We start from the raw sequence: 23,635 nt of genomic DNA, 5'->3' as shown, positions 1-23,635 counted from the left end.
TGAGCTTTCTCTAGTTGCAGCGAGCGGAGGCTGTTCTTCGTTGCGGTGCGCGGGCTTCTCATTGAGGTGGCTCCTCTAGTTGTGGAGCACAGGCTCTAAGCACATGGACTTCAGTAGTTGTGGCCTGCGGGCTCAGTCGTTGTGGCTCCCGGGCTCTAGAGCGCAGGCTCAGTCGTTGTGGTGCACGGGCTTAGGTGCTCCGCAGCATGTGAGATCTTGGTGGACCTTGGCTCGAACCCATGTCCCCTACATCGGCAGGTGGATTCCCAACCACTGCACCACAAGGGAAGCCCCTGGTCTGCATTATTTTAATTTCAGTACGCTTTGCAGGACATCTAGGAGCCTCGCGTGGGCACCCTATTCCCTGCAAGAACGCTGAGTACCCCCAGGCCCCCATGGGCCCGCTAAGCAACATCCAGGCCCGTAGCTCTTTGGAACCACTCTGTGTATGCCGAGTGTAGGGCAACACACTGCACTCTTTCTTGGGACAGCTTGATTTCCCCAGCACTCCCACAGGTCCACGAACACCGTTCTAGCAGGTCCAACATGCCGTGCAAGTCTGGCTCATTGCCCAAGTCTGAGCTGCACCGAGAAAAACCCTCGGCTTCGTATTCCATCTGGGACTCCCTGCCTGAAGTCACCCTGCCTCCAAGAGAAATTGGGCTTGCATTCCGACTGCAACTAAATCCCAGTTCCTCGGGTAACACTGCAGGCTTTTGAAGAGCCACGGGCCCGGAGGCCTAGCTGGGGCGTTCCTTGGTTGAGGCAGTTCGTTATTTGCAGAACACCCTGCTTCGAGGAGTTGATTTAGGGAAGGAACCACTGGATAACCTGTGTCTCTTTGGACTTGTTAGAAAGCACAGGGATGTATGCTGCGTGTGCCCGTGGGAATGGGGGCCTGATGGAACTAGCCTTGCTTTCCCATTTTGAAAGCTCCTTTCATGGTGCCTTGAAGCTACTTGAAATTGACTGCTGTTGACAGCCTACGAGCCACTGTAGGCATGGCTCTGGGAAGAAAACGAGTTTCCTCTAGCTAAGCCGGGTGCTCCCATGGCCGGGGTGGAGCTCATCCTGCCACGCTCTAGAGCTAAGGGAAACTCCACGTGAGTACTGGCCTCGACGTAAGTCCCTGAGTAGCCGCGCAGAAAGGGAGGCATGCAGCTGTTTCCATGAGGTCTTAGTCGCTGTTCTGCTTGATTTTACTTTATTTTTTTTTAAGATTTATTTTTTGATCTTTTGATTGCTATGTTGTGTCTTTGTTTCTGTGCTAGGGCTCTCTCCAGTTGCGGCAAATGGGGGCCACTCTTCATTGCGGTGCGTGGGTCTCTGACTGTCGCGGCCTCTCTTGTTGCGGAGCACAGGCTCCAGACGCGCAGGGTCAGTAGTTGTGGCTCACGGGCCCAGTTGCTCCGCGGCATGTGTGATCCTCTCAGACCAGGGCTCGAACCCGTGTCCCCTGCATTGGCAGGCAGATTCTCAACCACTGCGCCACCAGGGAAGCCCCTGTTCTGCTTTATTTTAAAGGAAGTACCCTTTTCAGGACTCGTAGGTCCCTCGGGTGTGCATCATTTTCCCTCCAAGATCCCTGAGTACCTCCAGACCCCTGTGGGCCTGCTGAGCAACATCGAGGCCCAAAGGTCGCTCCCTCGGAGGCCCTTTGTGTATGCCGAGTGATGGGCAACACACTGCACGTTCCTTAAGGAGAGCTACATTTCCAGAGCACTGCAACAGCCTCAGGACCATATTTCTAGCCAGTGCGACGTGCCATGGAAGTGTTCGTCACGGCCCCCGTCTGAGCTGCCATGAGAAAACACCCCTGCTTAGAATTCTTCGAGGACCTCGTACCTGAAGTCACTCTGCTCGAGGAGAAAGTCAGCATCCTACCATGCTGTGTCGCAAACGGGACACTCAGCGTGAGCACTTGCCTCGAGGTAAGGCCCTGAATTGCCGTGCAGAAGCGGAGGCGTGCAGCAGTTTCCAGGAGGCCGTAGCCGCTGCTCTGCATTAGTTTATTTATTTATTTATTTATCTATCTATCTGTCTATCTATTTATTTATTTATTTAATTTATCATTTTTTTTGACTGTGTTGGGTGCTCGTTGCTGTATGTGAGCTTTCTCTAGTAGCAGTGAGCGGGGGCTACTCTTCGTTGCGGGGCGCAGGCTTCTCATTGCGGTGACTCCTCTTGTTGTGGAGCACAGGCTCTAGGCACGTGGACTTCAGTAGTTCTGGCATGCGGGCTCAGTCGTTGTGGCTCCCTGGCTCTAGAGCGCAGGCTCAGTCGCTGTGGTGCACGGGCTTAGGTGCTCCGCAGCATGTGAGATCTTGGTGGACCAGGGCTCGAAACCATGTCCCTTGCATCGGCAGGTGGATTCCCAACCATTGCACCACAAGGGAAGCCCCTGCTCTGCATTGTTTTAATGTCAGTACGCTTTGCAGGACATCTAGGAGCCTCGCGTGGGCACCCTATTCCCTGCAAGAACACTGAGTAGCCCCAGGCCCCCATGGGCCCGCTAAGCCACATCCAGACCCATAGCCCTTCGGAGCCACTCTGTGTATGCTGAGTGTAGGGCAACACACTGCACTCTTTCTTGGGACAGCTTGATTTCCCCAGCACTCCCACAGGTCCACGAACACCGTTCTAGCAGGTCCAACATGCCGTGCAAGTCTGGCTCATTGCCCAAGTCTGAGCTGCACCCAGAAAAACCCTCGGCTTCGAATTCCATCTGGGACTCCCTGCCTGAAGTCACCCTGCCTCCAAGAGAAATTGGGCTTGCATTCCGACTGCAACTAAATCCCAGTTCCTCGGGTAACACTGCAGGCTTTTGAAGAGCCACGGGCCCAGAGGCCTAGCTGGGGCGTTCCTTGGTTGAGGCAGTTCGTTATTTGCAGAACACCCTGCTTCGAGGAGTTGATTTAGGGAAGGAACCACTGGATAACCTGTGTCTCTTTGGACTTGTTAGAAAGCACAGGGATGTATGCTGCGTGTGCCCGTGGGAATGGGGGCCTGATGGAACTAGCCTTGCTTTCCCATTTTGAAAGCTCCTTTCATGGTGCCTTGAAGCTACTTGAAATTGACTGCTGTTGACAGCCTACGAGCCACTGTAGGCATGGCTCTGGGAAGAAAACGAGTTTCCTCTAGCTAAGCCGGGTGCTCCCATGGCCGGGGTGGAGCTCATCCTGCCACGCTCTAGAGCTAAGGGAAACTCCACGTGAGTACTGGCCTCGACGTAAGTCCCTGAGTAGCCGCGCAGAAAGGGAGGCATGCAGCTGTTTCCATGAGGTCTTAGTCGCTGTTCTGCTTGATTTTACTTTATTTGTTTTTAAGATTTATTTTTTGATCTTTTGATTGCTATGTTGTGTCTTCGTTTCTGTGCTAGGGCTCTCTCCAGTTGCGGCAAATGGGGGCCACTCTTCATTGCGGTGCGTGGGTCTCTGACTGTCGCGGCCTCTCTTGTTGCGGAGCACAGGCTCCAGACGCGCAGGGTCAGTAGTTGTGGCTCACGGGCCCAGTTGCTCCGCGGCATGTGTGATCCTCTCAGACCAGGGCTCGAACCCGTGTCCCCTGCATTGGCAGGCAGATTCTCAACCACTGCGCCACCAGGGAAGCCCCTGTTCTGCTTTATTTTAAAGGAAGTACCCTTTTCAGGACTCGTAGGTCCCTCGGGTGTGCATCATTTTCCCTCCAAGATCCCTGAGTACCTCCAGACCCCTGTGGGCCTGCTGAGCAACATCGAGGCCCAAAGGTCGCTCCCTCGGAGGCCCTTTGTGTATGCCGAGTGATGGGCAACACACTGCACGTTCCTTAAGGAGAGCTACATTTCCAGAGCACTGCAACAGCCTCAGGACCATATTTCTAGCCAGTGCGACGTGCCATGGAAGTGTTCGTCACGGCCCCCGTCTGAGCTGCCATGAGAAAACACCCCTGCTTAGAATTCTTCGAGGACCTCGTACCTGAAGTCACTCTGCTCGAGGAGAAAGTCAGCATCCTACCATGCTGTGTCGCAAACGGGACACTCAGCGTGAGCACTTGCCTCGAGGTAAGGCCCTGAATTGCCGTGCAGAAGCGGAGGCGTGCAGCAGTTTCCAGGAGGCCGTAGCCGCTGCTCTGCATTAGTTTATTTATTTATTTATTTATCTATCTATCTGTCTATCTATTTATTTATTTATTTAATTTATCATTTTTTTTGACTGTGTTGGGTGCTCGTTGCTGTATGTGAGCTTTCTCTAGTAGCAGTGAGCGGGGGCTACTCTTCGTTGCGGGGCGCAGGCTTCTCATTGCGGTGACTCCTCTTGTTGTGGAGCACAGGCTCTAGGCACGTGGACTTCAGTAGTTCTGGCATGCGGGCTCAGTCGTTGTGGCTCCCTGGCTCTAGAGCGCAGGCTCAGTCGCTGTGGTGCACGGGCTTAGGTGCTCCGCAGCATGTGAGATCTTGGTGGACCAGGGCTCGAAACCATGTCCCTTGCATCGGCAGGTGGATTCCCAACCATTGCACCACAAGGGAAGCCCCTGCTCTGCATTGTTTTAATGTCAGTACGCTTTGCAGGACATCTAGGAGCCTCGCGTGGGCACCCTATTCCCTGCAAGAACAGAGTAGCCCCAGGCCCCCATGGGCCCGCTAAGCCACATCCAGACCCATAGCCCTTCGGAGCCACTCTGTGTATGCTGAGTGTAGGGCAACACACTGCCCTCTTTCTTGGGACAGCTTGATTTCCCCAGCACTCCCACAGGTCCACGAACACCGTTCTAGCAGGTCCAACATGCCGTGCAAGTCTGGCTCATTGCCCAAGTCTGAGCTGCACCCAGAAAAACCCTCGGCTTCGTATTCCATCTGGGACTCCCTGCCTGAAGTCACCCTGCCTCCAAGAGAAATTGGGCTTGCATTCCGACTGCAACTAAATCCCAGTTCCTCGGGTAACACTGCAGGCTTTTGAAGAGCCACGGGCCCGGAGGCCTAGCTGGGGCGTTCCTTGGTTGAGGCAGTTCGTTATTTGCAGAACACCCTGCTTCGAGGAGTTGATTTAGGGAAGGAACCACTGGATAACCTGTGTCTCTTTGGACTTGTTAGAAAGCACAGGGATGTATGCTGCGTGTGCCCGTGGGAATGGGGGCCTGATGGATCTAGCCTTGCTTTCCCATTTTAAAAGCTCCATTCATACTGCCTTGAAGCTACTTGAAATTGACTGCTGTTGACAGGCCACTAGCCACTGTAGGCATGGCTCTGGGAAGAAAATGAGTTTTCTCTAGCTAAGCCGGGTGCTTCCATGGCTGGGGTGGACCTCATCCTGCCATGCTCTAGAGCTAAAGGGAAACTCCACGTGAGTACTGGCCTCGAGGTAAGGCCCTGAGTAACCGTGCAGGAAGGGAGGCATTCAGCTGTTTCCATGAGGTCATTTTCGCTGTTCTGCTTTATTTTATTTTATTTTTTTTTAAGATTTATTTTTTGATTGATTGATTGCTATGTTGGGTCTTCGTTTCTGTGCTAGGGCTCTCTCCAGTTGCAGCAAGTGGGGGCCACTCTTCATCGCGGTGTGCGGGCCTCTCACTATCGCGGCCTCTCTTGTTGCGGAGCACAGGCTCCAGACGCGCAGGGTCAGTAGTTGTGGCTCACGGGCCCAGTTGCTCCGCGGCATGTGTGATCCTCTCTGACCAGGGCTCGAACCCTTGTCCCCTGCATTGGCAGGCAGATTCTCAACCACTGCGCCACCACGGAAGCCCCTGTTCTGCTTTATTTTAAAGGAAATACCCTTTTCAGGTCTCGTAGGCCCCTCGTGTGTGCATCATTTTCCCTCCAAGATCCCTGAGTACCTCCAGACCCCTGTGGGCCTGCTGAGCAACATGGAGGCCCAAAGGTCGCTCCCTCGGTGGCCCTCTGTGTATGCGGAGTGATGGGCAACACACTGCACGTTCCTTACGGAGAGCTACATTTCCAGAACACTGGAACAACCTCAGGACCACATTTCTAGCCAGTGCGATGTGCCATGCAAGTGTTCGTCACGGCCCCCGTCTGAGCTGCCATGAGAAAACACTCTGCTTAGAATTCTTCGAGGACCTCATACCTGAAGTCACTCTGCTCGAGGAGAAAGTCAGCATCCTACCATGCTGTGGCGCTAATGGGACACTCAGCGTGAGCAGTTGCCTCGAGGTAAGGCCCTGAATTGCCGTGCAGAAGCGGAGGGGTTCAGCAGTTTTTAGGAGGCCGTAGCCGCTGCTCTGCATTAGTTTATTTATTTATTTGTTTCTTTATCTATCTATCTATCTATTTATTTATTTATTTAATTTATCATTTGTTTTCACTGTGTTGGGTCTTCGTTGCTGCATGTGAGCTTTCTCTAGTTGCAGCGAGCGGAGGCTGTTCTTCGTTGCGGTGCGCGGGCTTCTCATTGAGGTGGCTCCTCTAGTTGTGGAGCACAGGCTCTAAGCACATGGACTTCAGTAGTTGTGGCCTGCGGGCTCAGTCGTTGTGGCTCCCGGGCTCTAGAGCGCAGGCTCAGTCGTTGTGGTGCACGGGCTTAGGTGCTCCGCAGCATGTGAGATCTTGGTGGACCTTGGCTCGAACCCATGTCCCCTACATCGGCAGGTGGATTCCCAACCACTGCACCACAAGGGAAGCCCCTGGTCTGCATTATTTTAATTTCAGTACGCTTTGCAGGACATCTAGGAGCCTCGCGTGGGCACCCTATTCCCTGCAAGAACGCTGAGTACCCCCAGGCCCCCATGGGCCCGCTAAGCAACATCCAGGCCCGTAGCTCTTTGGAACCACTCTGTGTATGCCGAGTGTAGGGCAACACACTGCACTCTTTCTTGGGACAGCTTGATTTCCCCAGCACTCCCACAGGTCCACGAACACCGTTCTAGCAGGTCCAACATGCCGTGCAAGTCTGGCTCATTGCCCAAGTCTGAGCTGTACCCAGAAAAACCCTCGGCTTCGTATTCCATCTGGGACTCCCTGCCTGAAGTCACCCTGCCTCCAAGAGAAATTGGGCTTGCATTCCGACTGCAACTAAATCCCAGTTCCTCGGGTAACACTGCAGGCTTTTGAAGAGCCACGGGCCCGGAGGCCTAGCTGGGGCGTTCCTTGGTTGAGGCAGTTCGTTATTTGCAGAACACCCTGCTTCGAGGAGTTGATTTAGGGAAGGAACCACTGGATAACCTGTGTCTCTTTGGACTTGTTAGAAAGCACAGGGATGTATGCTGCGTGTGCCCGTGGGAATGGGGGCCTGATGGAACTAGCCTTGCTTTCCCATTTTGAAAGCTCCTTTCATGGTGCCTTGAAGCTACTTGAAATTGACTGCTGTTGACAGCCTACGAGCCACTGTAGGCATGGCTCTGGGAAGAAAACGAGTTTCCTCTAGCTAAGCCGGGTGCTCCCATGGCCGGGGTGGAGCTCATCCTGCCACGCTCTAGAGCTAAGGGAAACTCCACGTGAGTACTGGCCTCGACGTAAGTCCCTGAGTAGCCGCGCAGAAAGGGAGGCGTGCAGCTGTTTCCATGAGGTCTTAGTCGCTGTTCTGCTTGATTTTACTTTATTTTTTTTTAAGATTTATTTTTTGATCTTTTGATTGCTATGTTGTGTCTTCGTTTCTGTGCTAGGGCTCTCTCCAGTTGCGGCAAATGGGGGCCACTCTTCATTGCGGTGCGTGGGTCTCTGACTGTCGCGGCCTCTCTTGTTGCGGAGCACAGGCTCCAGACGCGCAGGGTCAGTAGTTGTGGCTCACGGGCCCAGTTGCTCCGCGGCATGTGTGATCCTCTCAGACCAGGGCTCGAACCCGTGTCCCCTGCATTGGCAGGCAGATTCTCAACCACTGCGCCACCAGGGAAGCCCCTGTTCTGCTTTATTTTAAAGGAAGTACCCTTTTCAGGACTCGTAGGTCCCTCGGGTGTGCATCATTTTCCCTCCAAGATCCCTGAGTACCTCCAGACCCCTGTGGGCCTGCTGAGCAACATCGAGGCCCAAAGGTCGCTCCCTCGGAGGCCCTTTGTGTATGCCGAGTGATGGGCAACACACTGCACGTTCCTTAAGGAGAGCTACATTTCCAGAGCACTGCAACAGCCTCAGGACCATATTTCTAGCCAGTGCGACGTGCCATGGAAGTGTTCGTCATGGCCCCCGTCTGAGCTGCCATGAGAAAACACCCCTGCTTAGAATTCTTCGAGGACCTCGTACCTGAAGTCACTCTGCTCGAGGAGAAAGTCAGCATCCTACCATGCTGTGTCGCAAACGGGACACTCAGCGTGAGCACTTGCCTCGAGGTAAGGCCCTGAATTGCCGTGCAGAAGCGGAGGCGTGCAGCAGTTTCCAGGAGGCCGTAGCCGCTGCTCTGCATTAGTTTATTTATTTATTTATTTATCTATCTATCTGTCTATCTATTTATTTATTTATTTAATTTATCATTTTTTTTGACTGTGTTGGGTGCTCGTTGCTGTATGTGAGCTTTCTCTAGTAGCAGTGAGCGGGGGCTACTCTTCGTTGCGGGGCTCAGGCTTCTCATTGCGGTGACTCCTCTTGTTGTGGAGCACAGGCTCTAGGCACGTGGACTTCAGTAGTTCTGGCATGCGGGCTCAGTCGTTGTGGCTCCCTGGCTCTAGAGCGCAGGCTCAGTCGCTGTGGTGCACGGGCTTAGGTGCTCCGCAGCATGTGAGATCTTGGTGGACCAGGGCTCAAAACCATGTCCCTTGCATCGGCAGGTGGATTCCCAACCATTGCACCACAAGGGAAGCCCCTGCTCTGCATTGTTTTAATGTCAGTACGCTTTGCAGGACATCTAGGAGCCTCGCGTGGGCACCCTATTCCCTGCAAGAACACTGAGTACCCCCAGGAGCCCATGGGCCCGCTAAGCCACATCCAGACCCATAGCCCTTCGGAGCCACTCTGTGTATGCTGAGTGTAGGGCAACACACTGCACTCTTTCTTGGGACAGCTTGATTTCCCCAGCACTCCCACAGGTCCACGAACACCGTTCTAGCAGGTCCAACATGCCGTGCAAGTCTGGCTCATTGCCCAAGTCTGAGCTGCACTGAGAAAAACCCTCGGCTTCGTATTCCATCTGGGACTCCCTGCCTGAAGTCACCCTGCCTCCAAGAGAAATTGGGCTTGCATTCCGACTGCAACTAAATCCCAGTTCCTCGGGTAACACTGCAGGCTTTTGAAGAGCCACGGGCCCGGAGGCCTAGCTGGGGCGTTCCTTGGTTGAGGCAGTTCGTTATTTGCAGAACACCCTGCTTCGAGGAGTTGATTTAGGGAAGGAACCACTGGATAACCTGTGTCTCTTTGGACTTGTTAGAAAGCACAGGGATGTATGCTGCGTGTGCCCGTGGGAATGGGGGCCTGATGGATCTAGCCTTGCTTTCCCATTTTAAAAGCTCCATTCATACTGCCTTGAAGCTACTTGAAATTGACTGCTGTTGACAGGCCACTAGCCACTGTAGGCATGGCTCTGGGAAGAAAATGAGTTTTCTCTAGCTAAGCCGGGTGCTTCCATGGCTGGGGTGGACCTCATCCTGCCATGCTCTAGAGCTAAAGGGAAACTCCACGTGAGTACTGGCCTCGAGGTAAGGCCCTGAGTAACCGTGCAGGAAGGGAGGCATTCAGCTGTTTCCATGAGGTCATTTTCGCTGTTCTGCTTTATTTTATTTTATTTTTTTTTAAGATTTATTTTTTGATTGATTGATTGCTATGTTGGGTCTTCGTTTCTGTGCTAGGGCTCTCTCCAGTTGCAGCAAGTGGGGGCCACTCTTCATCGCGGTGTGCGGGCCTCTCACTATCGCGGCCTCTCTTGTTGCGGAGCACAGGCTCCAGACGCGCAGGGTCAGTAGTTGTGGCTCACGGGCCCAGTTGCTCCGCGGCATGTGTGATCCTCTCTGACCAGGGCTCGAACCCTTGTCCCCTGCATTGGCAGGCAGATTCTCAACCACTGCGCCACCACGGAAGCCCCTGTTCTGCTTTATTTTAAAGGAAATACCCTTTTCAGGTCTCGTAGGCCCCTCGTGTGTGCATCATTTTCCCTCCAAGATCCCTGAGTACCTCCAGACCCCTGTGGGCCTGCTGAGCAACATGGAGGCCCAAAGGTCGCTCCCTCGGTGGCCCTCTGTGTATGCGGAGTGATGGGCAACACACTGCACGTTCCTTACGGAGAGCTACATTTCCAGAACACTGGAACAACCTCAGGACCACATTTCTAGCCAGTGCGATGTGCCATGCAAGTGTTCGTCACGGCCCCCGTCTGAGCTGCCATGAGAAAACACTCTGCTTAGAATTCTTCGAGGACCTCATACCTGAAGTCACTCTGCTCGAGGAGAAAGTCAGCATCCTACCATGCTGTGGCGCTAATGGGACACTCAGCGTGAGCAGTTGCCTCGAGGTAAGGCCCTGAATTGCCGTGCAGAAGCGGAGGGGTTCAGCAGTTTTTAGGAGGCCGTAGCCGCTGCTCTGCATTAGTTTATTTATTTATTTGTTTCTTTATCTATCTATCTATCTATTTATTTATTTATTTAATTTATCATTTGTTTTCACTGTGTTGGGTCTTCGTTGCTGCATGTGAGCTTTCTCTAGTTGCAGCGAGCGGAGGCTGTTCTTCGTTGCGGTGCGCGGGCTTCTCATTGAGGTGGCTCCTCTAGTTGTGGAGCACAGGCTCTAAGCACATGGACTTCAGTAGTTGTGGCCTGCGGGCTCAGTCGTTGTGGCTCCCGGGCTCTAGAGCGCAGGCTCAGTCGTTGTGGTGCACGGGCTTAGGTGCTCCGCAGCATGTGAGATCTTGGTGGACCTTGGCTCGAACCCATGTCCCCTACATCGGCAGGTGGATTCCCAACCACTGCACCACAAGGGAAGCCCCTGGTCTGCATTATTTTAATTTCAGTACGCTTTGCAGGACATCTAGGAGCCTCGCGTGGGCACCCTATTCCCTGCAAGAACGCTGAGTACCCCCAGGCCCCCATGGGCCCGCTAAGCAACATCCAGGCCCGTAGCTCTTTGGAACCACTCTGTGTATGCCGAGTGTAGGGCAACACACTGCACTCTTTCTTGGGACAGCTTGATTTCCCCAGCACTCCCACAGGTCCACGAACACCGTTCTAGCAGGTCCAACATGCCGTGCAAGTCTGGCTCATTGCCCAAGTCTGAGCTGCACCCAGAAAAACCCTCGGCTTCGTATTCCATCTGGGACTCCCTGCCTGAAGTCACCCTGCCTCCAAGAGAAATTGGGCTTGCATTCCGACTGCAACTAAATCCCAGTTCCTCGGGTAACACTGCAGGCTTTTGAAGAGCCACGGGCCCGGAGGCCTAGCTGGGGCGTTCCTTGGTTGAGGCAGTTCGTTATTTGCAGAACACCCTGCTTCGAGGAGTTGATTTAGGGAAGGAACCACTGGATAACCTGTGTCTCTTTGGACTTGTTAGAAAGCACAGGGATGTATGCTGCGTGTGCCCGTGGGAATGGGGGCCTGATGGAACTAGCCTTGCTTTCCCATTTTGAAAGCTCCTTTCATGGTGCCTTGAAGCTACTTGAAATTGACTGCTGTTGACAGCCTACGAGCCACTGTAGGCATGGCTCTGGGAAGAAAACGAGTTTCCTCTAGCTAAGCCGGGTGCTCCCATGGCCGGGGTGGAGCTCATCCTGCCACGCTCTAGAGCTAAGGGAAACTCCACGTGAGTACTGGCCTCGACGTAAGTCCCTGAGTAGCCGCGCAGAAAGGGAGGCATGCAGCTGTTTCCATGAGGTCTTAGTCGCTGTTCTGCTTGATTTTACTTTATTTTTTTTTAAGATTTATTTTTTGATCTTTTGATTGCTATGTTGTGTCTTCGTTTCTGTGCTAGGGCTCTCTCCAGTTGCGGCAAATGGGGGCCACTCTTCATTGCGGTGCGTGGGTCTCTGACTGTCGCGGCCTCTCTTGTTGCGGAGCACAGGCTCCAGACGCGCAGGGTCAGTAGTTGTGGCTCACGGGCCCAGTTGCTCCGCGGCATGTGTGATCCTCTCAGACCAGGGCTCGAACCCGTGTCCCCTGCATTGGCAGGCAGATTCTCAACCACTGCGCCACCAGGGAAGCCCCTGTTCTGCTTTATTTTAAAGGAAGTACCCTTTTCAGGACTCGTAGGTCCCTCGGGTGTGCATCATTTTCCCTCCAAGATCCCTGAGTACCTCCAGACCCCTGTGGGCCTGCTGAGCAACATCGAGGCCCAAAGGTCGCTCCCTCGGAGGCCCTTTGTGTATGCCGAGTGATGGGCAACACACTGCACGTTCCTTAAGGAGAGCTACATTTCCAGAGCACTGCAACAGCCTCAGGACCATATTTCTAGCCAGTGCGACGTGCCATGGAAGTGTTCGTCATGGCCCCCGTCTGAGCTGCCATGAGAAAACACCCCTGCTTAGAATTCTTCGAGGACCTCGTACCTGAAGTCACTCTGCTCGAGGAGAAAGTCAGCATCCTACCATGCTGTGTCGCAAACGGGACACTCAGCGTGAGCACTTGCCTCGAGGTAAGGCCCTGAATTGCCGTGCAGAAGCGGAGGCGTGCAGCAGTTTCCAGGAGGCCGTAGCCGCTGCTCTGCATTAGTTTATTTATTTATTTATTTATCTATCTATCTGTCTATCTATTTATTTATTTATTTAATTTATCATTTTTTTTGACTGTGTTGGGTGCTCGTTGCTGTATGTGAGCTTTCTCTAGTAGCAGTGAGCGGGGGCTACTCTTCGTTGCGGGGCTCAGGCTTCTCATTGCGGTGACTCCTCTTGTTGTGGAGCACAGGCTCTAGGCACGTGGACTTCAGTAGTTCTGGCATGCGGGCTCAGTCGTTGTGGCTCCCTGGCTCTAGAGCGCAGGCTCAGTCGCTGTGGTGCACGGGCTTAGGTGCTCCGCAGCATGTGAGATCTTGGTGGACCAGGGCTCAAAACCATGTCCCTTGCATCGGCAGGTGGATTCCCAACCATTGCACCACAAGGGAAGCCCCTGCTCTGCATTGTTTTAATGTCAGTACGCTTTGCAGGACATCTAGGAGCCTCGCGTGGGCACCCTATTCCCTGCAAGAACACTGAGTACCCCCAGGAGCCCATGGGCCCGCTAAGCCACATCCAGACCCATAGCCCTTCGGAGCCACTCTGTGTATGCTGAGTGTAGGGCAACACACTGCACTCTTTCTTGGGACAGCTTGATTTCCCCAGCACTCCCACAGGTCCACGAACACCGTTCTAGCAGGTCCAACATGCCGTGCAAGTCTGGCTCATTGCCCAAGTCTGAGCTGCACTGAGAAAAACCCTCGGCTTCGTATTCCATCTGGGACTCCCTGCCTGAAGTCACCCTGCCTCCAAGAGAAATTGGGCTTGCATTCCGACTGCAACTAAATCCCAGTTCCTCGGGTAACACTGCAGGCTTTTGAAGAGCCACGGGCCCGGAGGCCTAGCTGGGGCGTTCCTTGGTTGAGGCAGTTCGTTATTTGCAGAACACCCTGCTTCGAGGAGTTGATTTAGGGAAGGAACCACTGGATAACCTGTGTCTCTTTGGACTTGTTAGAAAGCACAGGGATGTATGCTGCGTGTGCCCGTGGGAATGGGGGCCTGATGGATCTAGCCTTGCTTTCCCATTTTAAAAGCTCCATTCATACTGCCTTGAAGCTACTTGAAATTGACTGCTGTTGACAGGCCACTAGCCACTGTAGGCATGGCTCTGGGAAGAAAATGAGTTTTCTCTAGCTAAGCCGGGTGCTTCCATGGCTGGGGTGGACCTCATCCTGCCATGCTCTAGAGCTAAAGGGAAACTCCACGTGAGTACTGGCCTCGAGGTAAGGCCCTGAGTAACCGTGCAGGAAGGGAGGCATTCAGCTGTTTCCATGAGGTCATTTTCGCTGTTCTGCTTTATTTTATTTTATTTTTTTTTAAGATTTATTTTTTGATTGATTGATTGCTATGTTGGGTCTTCGTTTCTGTGCTAGGGCTCTCTCCAGTTGCAGCAAGTGGGGGCCACTCTTCATCGCGGTGTGCGGGCCTCTCACTATCGCGGCCTCTCTTGTTGCGGAGCACAGGCTCCAGACGCGCAGGGTCAGTAGTTGTGGCTCACGGGCCCAGTTGCTCCGCGGCATGTGTGATCCTCTCTGACCAGGGCTCGAACCCTTGTCCCCTGCATTGGCAGGCAGATTCTCAACCACTGCGCCACCACGGAAGCCCCTGTTCTGCTTTATTTTAAAGGAAATACCCTTTTCAGGTCTCGTAGGCCCCTCGTGTGTGCATCATTTTCCCTCCAAGATCCCTGAGTACCTCCAGACCCCTGTGGGCCTGCTGAGCAACATGGAGGCCCAAAGGTCGCTCCCTCGGTGGCCCTCTGTGTATGCGGAGTGATGGGCAACACACTGCACGTTCCTTACGGAGAGCTACATTTCCAGAACACTGGAACAACCTCAGGACCACATTTCTAGCCAGTGCGATGTGCCATGCAAGTGTTCGTCACGGCCCCCGTCTGAGCTGCCATGAGAAAACACTCTGCTTAGAATTCTTCGAGGACCTCATACCTGAAGTCACTCTGCTCGAGGAGAAAGTCAGCATCCTACCATGCTGTGGCGCTAATGGGACACTCAGCGTGAGCAGTTGCCTCGAGGTAAGGCCCTGAATTGCCGTGCAGAAGCGGAGGGGTTCAGCAGTTTTTAGGAGGCCGTAGCCGCTGCTCTGCATTAGTTTATTTATTTATTTGTTTCTTTATCTATCTATCTATCTATTTATTTATTTATTTAATTTATCATTTGTTTTCACTGTGTTGGGTCTTCGTTGCTGCATGTGAGCTTTCTCTAGTTGCAGCGAGCGGAGGCTGTTCTTCGTTGCGGTGCGCGGGCTTCTCATTGAGGTGGCTCCTCTAGTTGTGGAGCACAGGCTCTAAGCACATGGACTTCAGTAGTTGTGGCCTGCGGGCTCAGTCGTTGTGGCTCCCGGGCTCTAGAGCGCAGGCTCAGTCGTTGTGGTGCACGGGCTTAGGTGCTCCGCAGCATGTGAGATCTTGGTGGACCTTGGCTCGAACCCATGTCCCCTACATCGGCAGGTGGATTCCCAACCACTGCACCACAAGGGAAGCCCCTGGTCTGCATTATTTTAATTTCAGTACGCTTTGCAGGACATCTAGGAGCCTCGCGTGGGCACCCTATTCCCTGCAAGAACGCTGAGTACCCCCAGGCCCCCATGGGCCCGCTAAGCAACATCCAGGCCCGTAGCTCTTTGGAACCACTCTGTGTATGCCGAGTGTAGGGCAACACACTGCACTCTTTCTTGGGACAGCTTGATTTCCCCAGCACTCCCACAGGGCCACGAACACCGTTCTAGCAGGTCCAACATGCTGTGCAAGTCTGGCTCATTGCCCAAGTCTGAGCTGCACCGAGAAAAACCCTCGGCTTCGTATTCCATCTGGGACTCCCTGCCTGAAGTCACCCTGCCTCCAAGAGAAATTGGGCTTGCATTCCGACTGCAACTAAATCCCAGTTCCTCGGGTAACACTGCAGGCTTTTGAAGAGCCACGGGCCCGGAGGCCTAGCTGGGGCGTTCCTTGGTTGAGGCAGTTCGTTATTTGCAGAACACCCTGCTTCGAGGAGTTGATTTAGGGAAGGAACCACTGGATAACCTGTGTCTCTTTGGACTTGTTAGAAAGCACAGGGATGTATGCTGCGTGTGCCCGTGGGAATGGGGGCCTGATGGAACTAGCCTTGCTTTCCCATTTTGAAAGCTCCTTTCATGGTGCCTTGAAGCTACTTGAAATTGACTGCTGTTGACAGCCTACGAGCCACTGTAGGCATGGCTCTGGGAAGAAAACGAGTTTCCTCTAGCTAAGCCGGGTGCTCCCATGGCCGGGGTGGAGCTCATCCTGCCACGCTCTAGAGCTAAGGGAAACTCCACGTGAGTACTGGCCTCGACGTAAGTCCCTGAGTAGCCGCGCAGAAAGGGAGGCATGCAGCTGTTTCCATGAGGTCTTAGTCGCTGTTCTGCTTGATTTTACTTTATTTGTTTTTAAGATTTATTTTTTGATCTTTTGATTGCTATGTTGTGTCTTTGTTTCTGTGCTAGGGCTCTCTCCAGTTGCGGCAAATGGGGGCCACTCTTCATTGCGGTGCGTGGGTCTCTGACTGTCGCGGCCTCTCTTGTTGCGGAGCACAGGCTCCAGACGCGCAGGGTCAGTAGTTGTGGCTCACGGGCCCAGTTGCTCCGCGGCATGTGTGATCCTCTCAGACCAGGGCTCGAACCCGTGTCCCCTGCATTGGCAGGCAGATTCTCAACCACTGCGCCACCAGGGAAGCCCCTGTTCTGCTTTATTTTAAAGGAAGTACCCTTTTCAGGACTCGTAGGTCCCTCGGGTGTGCATCATTTTCCCTCCAAGATCCCTGAGTACCTCCAGACCCCTGTGGGCCTGCTGAGCAACATCGAGGCCCAAAGGTCGCTCCCTCGGAGGCCCTTTGTGTATGCCGAGTGATGGGCAACACACTGCACGTTCCTTAAGGAGAGCTACATTTCCAGAGCACTGCAACAGCCTCAGGACCATATTTCTAGCCAGTGCGACGTGCCATGGAAGTGTTCGTCACGGCCCCCGTCTGAGCTGCCATGAGAAAACACCCCTGCTTAGAATTCTTTGAGGACCTCGTACCTGAAGTCACTCTGCTCGAGGAGAAAGTCAGCATCCTACCATGCTGTGTCGCAAACGGGACACTCAGCGTGAGCACTTGCCTCGAGGTAAGGCCCTGAATTGCCGTGCAGAAGCGGAGGCGTGCAGCAGTTTCCAGGAGGCCGTAGCCGCTGCTCTGCATTAGTTTATTTATTTATTTATTTATCTATCTATCTGTCTATCTATTTATTTATTTATTTAATTTATCATTTTTTTTGACTGTGTTGGGTGCTCGTTGCTGTATGTGAGCTTTCTCTAGTAGCAGTGAGCGGGGGCTACTCTTCGTTGCGGGGCGCAGGCTTCTCATTGCGGTGACTCCTCTTGTTGTGGAGCACAGGCTCTAGGCACGTGGACTTCAGTAGTTCTGGCATGCGGGCTCAGTCGTTGTGGCTCCCTGGCTCTAGAGCGCAGGCTCAGTCGCTGTGGTGCACGGGCTTAGGTGCTCCGCAGCATGTGAGATCTTGGTGGACCAGGGCTCGAAACCATGTCCCTTGCATCGGCAGGTGGATTCCCAACCATTGCACCACAAGGGAAGCCCCTGCTCTGCATTGTCTTAATGTCAGTACGCTTTGCAGGACATCTAGGAGCCTCGCGTGGGCACCCTATTCCCTGCAAGAACACTGAGTAGCCCCAGGCCCCCATGGGCCCGCTAAGCCACATCCAGACCCATAGCCCTTCGGAGCCACTCTGTGTATGCTGAGTGTAGGGCAACACACTGCCCTCTTTCTTGGGACAGCTTGATTTCCCCAGCACTCCCACAGGTCCACGAACACCGTTCTAGCAGGTCCAACATGCCGTGCAAGTCTGGCTCATTGCCCAAGTCTGAGCTGCACTGAGAAAAACCCTCGGCTTCGTATTCCATCTGGGACTCCCTGCCTGAAGTCACCCTGCCTCCAAGAGAAATTGGGCTTGCATTCCGACTGCAACTAAATCCCAGTTCCTCGGGTAACACTGCAGGCTTTTGAAGAGCCACGGGCCCGGAGGCCTAGCTGGGGCGTTCCTTGGTTGAGGCAGTTCGTTATTTGCAGAACACCCTGCTTCAAGGAGTTGATTTAGGGAAGGAACCACTGGATAACCTGTGTCTCTTTGGACTTGTTAGAAAGCACAGGGATGTATGCTGCGTGTGCCCGTGGGAATGGGGGCCTGATGGATCTAGCCTTGCTTTCCCATTTTAAAAGCTCCATTCATACTGCCTTGAAGCTACTTGAAATTGACTGCTGTTGACAGGCCACTAGCCACTGTAGGCATGGCTCTGGGAAGAAAATGAGTTTTCTCTAGCTAAGCCGGGTGCTTCCATGGCTGGGGTGGACCTCATCCTGCCATGCTCTAGAGCTAAGGGAAACTCCACGTGAGTACTGGCCTCGACGTAAGTCCCTGAGTAGCCGCGCAGAAAGGGAGGCATGCAGCTGTTTCCATGAGGTCTTAGTCGCTGTTCTGCTTGATTTTACTTTATTTTTTTTTAAGATTTATTTTTTGATCTTTTGATTGCTATGTTGTGTCTTCGTTTCTGTGCTAGGGCTCTCTCCAGTTGCGGCAAATGGGGGCCACTCTTCATTGCGGTGCGTGGGTCTCTGACTGTCGCGGCCTCTCTTGTTGCGGAGCACAGGCTCCAGACGCGCAGGGTCAGTAGTTGTGGCTCACGGGCCCAGTTGCTCCGCGGCATGTGTGATCCTCTCAGACCAGGGCTCGAACCCGTGTCCCCTGCATTGGCAGGCAGATTCTCAACCACTGCGCCACCAGGGAAGCCCCTGTTCTGCTTTATTTTAAAGGAAGTACCCTTTTCAGGACTCGTAGGTCCCTCGGGTGTGCATCATTTTCCCTCCAAGATCCCTGAGTACCTCCAGACCCCTGTGGGCCTGCTGAGCAACATCGAGGCCCAAAGGTCGCTCCCTCGGAGGCCCTTTGTGTATGCCGAGTGATGGGCAACACACTGCACGTTCCTTAAGGAGAGCTACATTTCCAGAGCACTGCAACAGCCTCAGGACCATATTTCTAGCCAGTGCGACGTGCCATGGAAGTGTTCGTCACGGCCCCCGTCTGAGCTGCCATGAGAAAACACCCCTGCTTAGAATTCTTCGAGGACCTCGTACCTGAAGTCACTCTGCTCGAGGAGAAAGTCAGCATCCTACCATGCTGTGTCGCAAACGGGACACTCAGCGTGAGCACTTGCCTCGAGGTAAGGCCCTGAATTGCCGTGCAGAAGCGGAGGCGTGCAGCAGTTTCCAGGAGGCCGTAGCCGCTGCTCTGCATTAGTTTATTTATTTATTTATTTATCTATCTATCTGTCTATCTATTTATTTATTTATTTAATTTATCATTTTTTTTGACTGTGTTGGGTGCTCGTTGCTGTATGTGAGCTTTCTCTAGTAGCAGTGAGCGGGGGCTACTCTTCGTTGCGGGGCGCAGGCTTCTCATTGCGGTGACTCCTCTTGTTGTGGAGCACAGGCTCTAGGCACGTGGACTTCAGTAGTTCTGGCATGCGGGCTCAGTCGTTGTGGCTCCCTGGCTCTAGAGCGCAGGCTCAGTCGCTGTGGTGCACGGGCTTAGGTGCTCCGCAGCATGTGAGATCTTGGTGGACCAGGGCTCGAAACCATGTCCCTTGCATCGGCAGGTGGATTCCCAACCATTGCAGCACAAGGGAAGCCCCTGCTCTGCATTGTCTTAATGTCAGTACGCTTTGCAGGACATCTAGGAGCCTCGCGTGGGCACCCTATTCCCTGCAAGAACACTGAGTACCCCCAGGCCCCCATGGGCCCGCTAAGCCACATCCAGACCCATAGCCCTTCGGAGCCACTCTGTGTATGCTGAGTGTAGGGCAACACACTGCACTCTTTCTTGGGACAGCTTGATTTCCCCAGCACTCCCACAGGTCCACGAACACCGTTCTAGCAGGTCCAACATGCCGTGCAAGTCTGGCTCATTGCCCAAGTCTGAGCTGCACCCAGAAAAACCCTCGGCTTCGTATTCCATCTGGGACTCCCTGCCTGAAGTCACCCTGCCTCCAAGAGAAATTGGGCTTGCATTCCGACTGCAACTAAATCCCAGTTCCTCGGGTAACACTGCAGGCTTTTGAAGAGCCACGGGCCCGGAGGCCTAGCTGGGGCGTTCCTTGGTTGAGGCAGTTCGTTATTTGCAGAACACCCTGCTTCGAGGAGTTGATTTAGGGAAGGAACCACTGGATAACCTGTGTCTCTTTGGACTTGTTAGAAAGCACAGGGATGTATGCTGCGTGTGCCCGTGGGAATGGGGACCTGATGGATCTAGCCTTGCTTTCCCATTTTAAAAGCTCCATTCATACTGCCTTGAAGCTACTTGAAATTGACTGCTGTTGACAGGCCACTAGCCACTGTAGGCATGGCTCTGGGAAGAAAATGAGTTTTCTCTAGCTAAGCCGGGTGCTTCCATGGCTGGGGTGGACCTCATCCTGCCATGCTCTAGAGCTAAGGGAAACTCCACGTGAGTACTGGCCTCGACGTAAGTCCCTGAGTAGCCGCGCAGAAAGGGAGGCATGCAGCTGTTTCCATGAGGTCTTAGTCGCTGTTCTGCTTGATTTTACTTTATTTGTTTTTAAGATTTATTTTTTGATCTTTTGATTGCTATGTTGTGTCTTCGTTTCTGTGCTAGGGCTCTCTCCAGTTGCGGCAAATGGGGGCCACTCTTCATTGCGGTGCGTGGGTCTCTGACTGTCGCGGCCTCTCTTGTTGCGGAGCACAGGCTCCAGACGCGCAGGGTCAGTAGTTGTGGCTCACGGGCCCAGTTGCTCCGCGGCATGTGTGATCCTCTCAGACCAGGGCTCGAACCCGTGTCCCCTGCATTGGCAGGCAGATTCTCAACCACTGCGCCACCAGGGAAGCCCCTGTTCTGCTTTATTTTAAAGGAAGTACCCTTTTCAGGACTCGTAGGTCCCTCGGGTGTGCATCATTTTCCCTCCAAGATCCCTGAGTACCTCCAGACCCCTGTGGGCCTGCTGAGCAACATCGAGGCCCAAAGGTCGCTCCCTCGGAGGCCCTTTGTGTATGCCGAGTGATGGGCAACACACTGCACGTTCCTTAAGGAGAGCTACATTTCCAGAGCACTGCAACAGCCTCAGGACCATATTTCTAGCCAGTGCGACGTGCCATGGAAGTGTTCGTCACGGCCCCCGTCTGAGCTGCCATGAGAAAACACCCCTGCTTAGAATTCTTCGAGGACCTCGTACCTGAAGTCACTCTGCTCGAGGAGAAAGTCAGCATCCTACCATGCTGTGTCGCAAACGGGACACTCAGCGTGAGCACTTGCCTCAAGGTAAGGCCCTGAATAGCCGTGCAGAAGCGGAGGCGTGCAGCAGTTTCCAGGAGGCCGTAGCCGCTGCTCTGCATTAGTTTATTTATTTATTTATTTATCTATCTATCTGTCTATCTATTTATTTATTTATTTAATTTATCATTTTTTTTGACTGTGTTGGGTGCTCGTTGCTGTATGTGAGCTTTCTCTAGTAGCAGTGAGCGGGGGCTACTCTTCGTTGCGGGGCGCAGGCTTCTCATTGCGGTGACTCCTCTTGTTGTGGAGCACAGGCTCTAGGCACGTGGACTTCAGTAGTTCTGGCATGCGGGCTCAGTCGTTGTGGCTCCCTGGCTCTAGAGCGCAGGCTCAGTCGCTGTGGTGCACGGGCTTAGGTGCTCCGCAGCATGTGAGATCTTGGTGGACCAGGGCTCGAAACCATGTCCCTTGCATCGGCAGGTGGATTCCCAACCATTGCAGCACAAGGGAAGCCCCTGCTCTGCATTGTTTTAATGTCAGTACGCTTTGCAGGACATCTAGGAGCCTCGCGTGGGCACCCTATTCCCTGCAAGAACACTGAGTAGCCCCAGGCCCCCATGGGCCCGCTAAGCCACATCCAGACCCATAGCCCTTCGGAGCCACTCTGTGTATGCTGAGTGTAGGGCAACACACTGCACTCTTTCTTGGGACAGCTTGATTTCCCCAGCACTCCCACAGGTCCACGAACACCGTTCTAGCAGGTCCAACATGCCGTGCAAGTCTGGCTCATTGCCCAAGTCTGAGCTGCACCCAGAAAAACCCTCGGCTTCGTATTCCATCTGGGACTCCCTGCCTGAAGTCACCCTGCCTCCAAGAGAAATTGGGCTTGCATTCCGACTGCAACTAAATCCCAGTTCCTCGGGTAACACTGCAGGCTTTTGAAGAGCCACGGGCCCGGAGGCCTAGCTGGGGCGTTCCTTGGTTGAGGCAGTTCGTTATTTGCAGAACACCCTGCTTCGAGGAGTTGATTTAGGGAAGGAACCACTGGATAACCTGTGTCTCTTTGGACTTGTTAGAAAGCACAGGGATGTATGCTGCGTGTGCCCGTGGGAATGGGGGCCTGATGGAACTAGCCTTGCTTTCCCATTTTGAAAGCTCCTTTCATGGTGCCTTGAAGCTACTTGAAATTGACTGCTGTTGACAGCCTACGAGCCACTGTAGGCATGGCTCTGGGAAGAAAACGAGTTTCCTCTAGCTAAGCCGGGTGCTCCCATGGCCGGGGTGGAGCTCATCCTGCCACGCTCTAGAGCTAAGGGAAACTCCACGTGAGTACTGGCCTCGACGTAAGTCCCTGAGTAGCCGCGCAGAAAGGGAGGCATGCAGCTGTTTCCATGAGGTCTTAGTCGCTGTTCTGCTTGATTTTACTTTATTTGTTTTTAAGATTTATTTTTTGATCTTTTGATTGCTATGTTGTGTCTTCGTTTCTGTGCTAGGGCTCTCTCCAGTTGCGGCAAATGGGGGCCACTCTTCATTGCGGTGCGTGGGTCTCTGACTGTCGCGGCCTCTCTTGTTGCGGAGCACAGGCTCCAGACGCGCAGGGTCAGTAGTTGTGGCTCACGGGCCCAGTTGCTCCGCGGCATGTGTGATCCTCTCAGACCAGGGCTCGAACCCGTGTCCCCTGCATTGGCAGGCAGATTCTCAACCACTGCGCCACCAGGGAAGCCCCTGTTCTGCTTTATTTTAAAGGAAGTACCCTTTTCAGGACTCGTAGGTCCCTCGGGTGTGCATCATTTTCCCTCCAAGATCCCTGAGTACCTCCAGACCCCTGTGGGCCTGCTGAGCAACATCGAGGCCCAAAGGTCGCTCCCTCGGAGGCCCTTTGTGTATGCCGAGTGATGGGCAACACACTGCACGTTCCTTAAGGAGAGCTACATTTCCAGAGCACTGCAACAGCCTCAGGACCATATTTCTAGCCAGTGCGACGTGCCATGGAAGTGTTCGTCACGGCCCCCGTCTGAGCTGCCATGAGAAAACACCCCTGCTTAGAATTCTTCGAGGACCTCGTACCTGAAGTCACTCTGCTCGAGGAGAAAGTCAGCATCCTACCATGCTGTGTCGCAAACGGGACACTCAGCGTGAGCACTTGCCTCGAGGTAAGGCCCTGAATTGCCGTGCAGAAGCGGAGGCGTGCAGCAGTTTCCAGGAGGCCGTAGCCGCTGCTCTGCATTAGTTTATTTATTTATTTATTTATCTATCTATCTGTCTATCTATTTATTTATTTATTTAATTTATCATTTTTTTTGACTGTGTTGGGTGCTCGTTGCTGTATGTGAGCTTTCTCTAGTAGCAGTGAGCGGGGGCTACTCTTCGTTGCGGGGCGCAGGCTTCTCATTGCGGTGACTCCTCTTGTTGTGGAGCACAGGCTCTAGGCACGTGGACTTCAGTAGTTCTGGCATGCGGGCTCAGTCGTTGTGGCTCCCTGGCTCTAGAGCGCAGGCTCAGTCGCTGTGGTGCACGGGCTTAGGTGCTCCGCAGCATGTGAGATCTTGGTGGACCAGGGCTCGAAACCATGTCCCTTGCATCGGCAGGTGGATTCCCAACCATTGCAGCACAAGGGAAGCCCCTGCTCTGCATTGTCTTAATGTCAGTACGCTTTGCAGGACATCTAGGAGCCTCGCGTGGGCACCCTATTCCCTGCAAGAACACTGAGTAGCCCCAGGCCCCCATGGGCCCGCTAAGCCACATCCAGACCCATAGCCCTTCGGAGCCACTCTGTGTA

Source organism: Balaenoptera ricei, chromosome 11 (assembly GCF_028023285.1).
Source record: "Balaenoptera ricei isolate mBalRic1 chromosome 11, mBalRic1.hap2, whole genome shotgun sequence".
Classification (NCBI taxonomy): domain Eukaryota; kingdom Metazoa; phylum Chordata; class Mammalia; order Artiodactyla; family Balaenopteridae; genus Balaenoptera; species Balaenoptera ricei.
Note: the sequence above shows the minus strand (reverse complement) of the source record.